Here is a 7,500-nt window from a genome sequence, read left to right on the forward strand (position 1 = left end):
CGCCAACCATGCTGGCAAAACAGTATCGCCATCTATGCGAATCTGACAACACTAGGTCCGCCATGTCGAGCGCACCACAAAACATACCGCCATCTGTAGGTCTCCCTCAGCATGAGCTCCTGCAACGACGATACCGCCATCTATGGGACGCCAAGCCGACTAAGACATCGATGGGCCCACAGTGCCCATCTTTCGACGCCACCCACAAAGCATGCAGCCTGTGTCGACCACAGCACCCAAACGCCAGTGCCTCTGCCGCACGAAGTCGTGGACCGGCAATCACACCACCCGCACCCGCTCGTGCCCCACCCCAACCGCCAAACTCGCAACGCCAGCGGATGAACGGCGGAAGTTTCCCGCAGTCGTAATGTGCAATCCACACCTATAACTTGCGTTTCATGAAGAGTTATGTCCAATATGCGACATTCCCGCTGTCCCTATACATGAGCTGCGAGCTGTACCACGTACAAGCTACAGACGCGATCGCATTGCTCACTGTACGGATTCCCATGCCGAGCGATCAGCTAGGAAGCGCCCCATCCACGTCGGTACCCTTGGGCGTTGCACTCGCAGTCGCAAAAAACGTTGGGCAAATATATTTCTCCGATGCTGAGCGATCAGCTAGGAAGCGCCCCATCCATGTCGGTACTCGTACGCGTCGCACTCGCAGTCGCAAAAAACGCTGGGCAAATATATTTCTCGGAAGAGTAATGACAGTCCGAGCCTCCTGCGTGGGAAGAGTCTTTCTAGGCCCTGACCCACGGGAAGCGTGTAGCTTCCCCCATCCCGGACATTTCACGTCGTCACACTACCGGTATTGACTAATAGACTGATTGCTGATAATCATTAGCCACACACTGGGGGAAACGGCCGACAGGGGCGGCAACATAGTGGAGCCGCAGTGTCACTAATGTACAGAGATAGAACAGTTTCGACTGGAACCAGAGTAACCGTATACACGGCACTGATTAGTAATAGATGCAGAGCCATCAGAATACAGATAATATATACAACCGTCCCTATACATGCTGAAAGACTCTGCACACAATGAGAACCACACGTCAGCCAGACACTATCACACACTACTCTCTGCCTCTAACAGGCACACACACAATATCTAACCACCAGCATGGAAGAACATCCGGTGCATCCTCTCCGCCACATTACACAATCCACACTATCATAACCAGACCGGGAGGTCCACCCAGAAAACAGAATATCCCACCCTTCCGACATCCGCCATTGCTCAGCTAAGCCACGAACACCCACACATGTCCTACACAGGGGTGCACCCAACATCACAATACTGCCTCCTGTCACAGTACACAAACAATGGCAGGAATGAAAGACACAGATCTGCCACAACCTTGGAATCGGAGCGCCGCCTGTCATGAGCCACAAGTGCATCCTGACGTGACAAATCGGATGATCCCGCAGGCATGCACTTACGATAATCACTATCAACGAACCTGCCGCCCCCTCCCCCCCCAAAATACACCTTTCCCTACAACGTGTACCTTAACCTAAGCTATATTGTACCTTAACCTAAGCGATATTGTACCTTAACCTAAGGTATATCGTACCTTAACCTAACCTACATTGCGCCTTCACCTAACCTACGTTGTACCTTAACCTAACCTACGTTGTACCTTAACCTAACCTACGTTGTACCTTAACCTAACCTACGTTGTACCTTAACCTAACCTACGTTGTACCTTAACCTAACCTACGTTGTACCTTAACCTAACCTACGTTGTACCTTAACCTAACCTACGTTGTACCTTAACCTAACCTACGTTGTACCTTAACCTAACCTACGTTGTGCCTTAACCTAACCTACGTTGTGCCTTAACCTAACCTACGTTGTGCCTTAACCTAACCTACGTTGTGCCTTAACCTAACCTATGTTGTGCCTTAACCTAACCTATGTTGTGCCTTAACCTAACCTATGTTGTGCCTTAACCTAACCTATGTTGTGCCTTAACCTAACCTATGTTGTGCCTTAACCTAACCTATGTTGTGCCTTAACCTAACCTATGTTGTGCCTTAACCTAACCTATGTTGTGCCTTAACCTAACCTATGTTGTGCCTTAACCTAACCTATGTTGTGCCTTAACCTAACCTATGTTGTGCCTTAACCTAACCTACGTTGTGCCTTAACCTAACCTACGTTGTGCCTTAACCTAACCTACGTTGTGCCTTAACCTAACCTACGTTGTGCCTTAACCTAACCTACGTTGTGCCTTAACCTAACCTACGTTGTGCCTTAACCTAACCTACGTTGTGCCTTAACCTAACCTACGTTGTGCCTTAACCTAACCTACGTTGTGCCTTAACCTAACCTACGTTGTGCCTTAACCTAACCTACGTTGTGCCTTAACCTAACCTACGTTGTGCCTTAACCTAACCTACGTTGTGCCTTAACCTAACCTACGTTGTGCCTTAACCTAACCTACGTTGTGCCTTAACCTAACCTACGTTGTGCCTTAACCTAACCTACGTTGTGCCTTAACCTAACCTACGTTGTGCCTTAACCTAACCTACGTTGTGCCTTAACCTAACCTACGTTGTGCCTTAACCTAACCTACGTTGTGCCTTAACCTAACCTACGTTGTGCCTTAACCTAACCTACGTTGTGCCTTAACCTAACCTACGTTGTGCCTTAACCTAACCTACGTTGTGCCTTAACCTAACCTACGTTGTGCCTTAACCTAACCTACGTTGTGCCTTAACCTAACCTACGTTGTGCCTTAACCTAACCTACGTTGTGCCTTAACCTAACCTACGTTGTGCCTTAACCTAACCTACGTTGTGCCTTAACCTAACCTACGTTGTGCCTTAACCTAACCTACGTTGTGCCTTAACCTAACCTATGTTGTGCCTTAACCTAACCTATGTTGTGCCTTAACCTAACCTATGTTGTGCCTTAACCTAACCTATGTTGTGCCTTAACCTAACCTATGTTGTGCCTTAACCTAACCTACGTTGTGCCTTAACCTAACCTACGTTGTGCCTTAACCTAACCTACGTTGTGCCTTAACCTAACCTACGTTGTGCCTTAACCTAACCTACGTTGTGCCTTAACCTAACCTACGTTGTGCCTTAACCTAACCTACGTTGTGCCTTAACCTAACCTACGTTGTGCCTTAACCTAACCTACGTTGTGCCTTAACCTAACCTACGTTGTGCCTTAACCTAACCTACGTTGTGCCTTAACCTAACCTACGTTGTGCCTTAACCTAACCTACGTTGTGCCTTAACCTAACCTACGTTGTGCCTTAACCTAACCTACGTTGTGCCTTAACCTAACCTACGTTGTGCCTTAACCTAACCTACGTTGTGCCTTAACCTAACCTACGTTGTGCCTTAACCTAACCTACGTTGTGCCTTAACCTAACCTACGTTGTGCCTTAACCTAACCTACGTTGTGCCTTAACCTAACCTACGTTGTGCCTTAACCTAACCTACGTTGTGCCTTAACCTAACCTACGTTGTGCCTTAACCTAACCTACGTTGTGCCTTAACCTAACCTACGTTGTGCCTTAACCTAACCTACGTTGTGCCTTAACCTAACCTACGTTGTGCCTTAACCTAACCTACGTTGTGCCTTAACCTAACCTACGTTGTGCCTTAACCTAACCTACGTTGTGCCTTAACCTAACCTACGTTGTGCCTTAACCTAACCTACGTTGTGCCTTAACCTAACCTACGTTGTGCCTTAACCTAACCTACGTTGTGCCTTAACCTAACCTACGTTGTGCCTTAACCTAACCTACGTTGTGCCTTAACCTAACCTACGTTGTGCCTTAACCTAACCTACGTTGTGCCTTAACCTAACCTACGTTGTGCCTTAACCTAACCTACGTTGTGCCTTAACCTAACCTACGTTGTGCCTTAACCTAACCTACGTTGTGCCTTAACCTAACCTACGTTGTGCCTTAACCTAACCTACGTTGTGCCTTAACCTAACCTACGTTGTGCCTTAACCTAACCTACGTTGTGCCTTAACCTAACCTACGTTGTGCCTTAACCTAACCTACGTTGTGCCTTAACCTAACCTACGTTGTGCCTTAACCTAACCTACGTTGTGCCTTAACCTAACCTACGTTGTGCCTTAACCTAACCTATGTTGTGCCTTAACCTAACCTATGTTGTGCCTTAACCTAACCTATGTTGTGCCTTAACCTAACCTATGTTGTGCCTTAACCTAACCTATGTTGTGCCTTAACCTAACCTATGTTGTGCCTTAACCTAACCTATGTTGTGCCTTAACCTAACCTATGTTGTGCCTTAACCTAACCTACGTTGTGCCTTAACCTAACCCATATTGTACCTTAACCTAACCCATATTGTACCTTAACCTAACCCATATTGTACCTTAACCTAACCCATATTGTACCTTAACCTAACCCATATTGTACCTTAACGTAACCTAATTTGTGCCTTAACGTAACCTAATTTGTGCCTTAACGTAACCTAATTTGTGCCTTAACGTAACCTAATTTGTGCCTTAACGTAACCTAATTTGTGCCTTAACGTAACCTAATTTGTGCCTTAACGTAACCTAATTTGTGCCTTAACGTAACCTAATTTGTGCCTTAACGTAACCTAATTTGTGCCTTAACGTAACCTAATTTGTGCCTTAACGTAACCTAATTTGTGCCTTAACGTAACCTAATTTGTGCCTTAACGTAACCTAATTTGTGCCTTAACGTAACCTAATTTGTGCCTTAACGTAACCTAATTTGTGCCTTAACGTAACCTAATTTGTGCCTTAACGTAACCTAATTTGTGCCTTAACGTAACCTAATTTGTGCCTTAACGTAACCTAATTTGTGCCTTAACGTAACCTAATTTGTGCCTTAACGTAACCTAATTTGTGCCTTAACGTAACCTAATTTGTGCCTTAACGTAACCTAATTTGTGCCTTAACGTAACCTAATTTGTGCCTTAACGTAACCTAATTTGTGCCTTAACGTAACCTAATTTGTGCCTTAACGTAACCTAATTTGTGCCTTAACGTAACCTAATTTGTGCCTTAACGTAACCCATGTTGTGCCTTAACGTAACCCATGTTGTGCCTTAACGTAACCCAATTTGTGCCTTAACCTAACCTATATTGTGCCTCAACCTAACCTATATTGCGCCTTAACCTGACGCACGTTGTCGCTGAACCTGCTCTGTAATTGTTATGCAACTCGTTAAATTAGTGTAGTGTTGCCTAACCGCAACCCTCGCAATATAGTTCGCTATTCGCACTGCCCGGTCCCCTGTGTATCGCGTCATGTTAAACACCTTGCAGGTGTTGCTGACTTTCCACATGCTCCTGCTATACACTGTAATGTGGATAGCAGCAGGACGTACATGCCCCCCCCCCTTCCCCCCTGCCTTCGCAAGCTGGTCGTTGAGAAGTTTGCATGTTCAATGCCCTTCGCATGCCGACGTACTCAGCCTACGTTGTGGTACGGCCTGTCACCTGTCCGCCGATGTACGCAAAACCCACAAACTGTACTGCACATTGGTCCGTATGTACTGAATGATACATCGTGGCACATGTGTGACCGTACGACGACTGCGCCTAGCAACGGCAGACCATACAGTCCAAATATTGTGCACGCAGCTACGTGTCGTCTCCCTATAAGAGCTGGATTGCAGTGTGGTACGCCATTCAGACGTGTGGGAGGAACGGACGCCCTGGATGGCGATCAGCATGAGCAGTCTGTTGATGTAGTGGAGCGTGTATTCGGACGTAGTCGTCTCTTCTCACACACCGTGATAGCATGTTGCACCGCGTTCCACATCTGCGACATCCTGCAGAGGCCGGCTGACAGTCGTTCGCGCAATGGACACCGCATACGTACGGGGGCTACCTTCCACGTGTTCTCGAGGCGTGCACATGTTGTTGCGTCTATGTGGGCAGACGTAGTGTGTTGTGACACCTGACACAGGCATGCAATACTCGTTGCAAATGGCGATGGACGTCTACGTTTGCTGGTGACGTTACGCAAATGAACAACAGGTAACCCGTTGTGGTGCGGTTGTTCTCGCTAGAGGTGAATCAGTGTTGGCGACGATCGGTCGAGCTATTAACCGGTTGTTTCAGGGATACCCACCATGCCCACGAACGTGAAAGGGGACCCACCATGCCCACGAACGCGAAAGGGGATCTGGGTGTGAGGCGATACGCGGCGGTGGCTGGGTGGGACCGTCCCCGGCCGGTGAGGGGGGGCCGCCCGGCGTGCTGGCAGCGCGGTGCGTGGGCGCACGCGCTACAGCCGGCTGGTGGGGGCGGCCAGTGGCAGGCGCGCCGGCCGACGGACGCGGCAGGCGGCGCAGCTGCGCGCCGGCGCCCCCTGCTCGCGGCGCCTTGCGGCCAAAGTAGGTCCTCGCGGGCCCGGTGCGAAGCGCGGTGGCCATCTGCAGTGTGCTGGTCCGATTGAGGACTGTGTGCGCTGAGGATGCGCCGCCGCCCGGCGCTCGGCGCCGCGACGCCGTCTGCTGCTCGGTCGCCCCAGCGGTTCTCGCAGGTGGTTTGTATCGCAGCTGTGCGGACGTGTTGGCGCGTGCGCTGTGCTGGGAGAGTTCGCTTCGGCACCCAAGTGGGGCTTTTGTCCTTCTGTGGCGCTGGCGTTGGAGCTGCCGGTCACCGTAGGTGGCGCGTGTTGTCTCCCGCCGGCAATGCCACGACAGCACGCTCCCGGGCCTCTGTCGGCAGCGGCAAGCTCAGTTGGGAGCACGGGTGGTCGCACCTAAAGCGTCTACTCGCCTAACTCCGGGCGATTGCGCCTCTCTCGAACCCGACCAAGTACTTAGGACGGCGCTGCGCGCCGCCGGGACCTGAGAGGGTTTCGAGGTGTGTTGTGCAGGGGAGCTCAGCCTCCTCCTGTTTGCAGAATAATTGAGCGGACGCTTGCGTGTTCGCGCGGGCCCCCGGGACACACTCCCGGGCGGCCGGCTGCTCAGCTCTAGTTGACGCAGCTCCCTGGTTGATCCTGCCAGTAGTCATATGCTTGTCTCAAAGATTAAGCCATGCATGTCTCAGTACAAGCCGCATTAAGGTGAAACCGCGAATGGCTCATTAAATCAGTTATGGTTCCTTAGATCGTACCCACGTTACTTGGATAACTGTGGTAATTCTAGAGCTAATACATGCAAACAGAGTCCCGACCAGAGATGGAAGGGACGCTTTTATTAGATCAAAACCAATCGGTCGGCTCGTCCGGTCCGTTTGCCTTGGTGACTCTGAATAACTTTGGGCTGATCGCACGGTCCTCGTACCGGCGACGCATCTTTCAAATGTCTGCCTTATCAACTGTCGATGGTAGGTTCTGCGCCTACCATGGTTGTAACGGGTAACGGGGAATCAGGGTTCGATTCCGGAGAGGGAGCCTGAGAAACGGCTACCACATCCAAGGAAGGCAGCAGGCGCGCAAATTACCCACTCCCGGCACGGGGAGGTAGTGACGAAAAATAACGATACGGGACTCATCCGAGGCCCCG

General features: G+C 49.8%; 1 non-coding gene across 1 annotated transcript in view; it reads left to right on the forward strand.

The window, feature by feature from the left end:
• The first annotated feature begins 6,979 nt into the window (after positions 1 to 6,979).
• The window catches only part of LOC126436215 (small subunit ribosomal RNA), a 1,908-nt gene continuing 1,387 nt past the window's right edge, over positions 6,980 to 7,500 (forward strand). The window contains exon 1 of the ribosomal RNA XR_007580509.1: positions 6,980 to 7,500. This exon is cut by the window's right edge and continues 1,387 nt beyond it. This is a non-coding gene — a ribosomal RNA (small subunit ribosomal RNA).

Source organism: Schistocerca serialis, unplaced genomic scaffold (genome assembly GCF_023864345.2).
Source record: "Schistocerca serialis cubense isolate TAMUIC-IGC-003099 unplaced genomic scaffold, iqSchSeri2.2 HiC_scaffold_1231, whole genome shotgun sequence".
Taxonomy (NCBI): Eukaryota; Metazoa; Arthropoda; class Insecta; order Orthoptera; family Acrididae; genus Schistocerca; species Schistocerca serialis.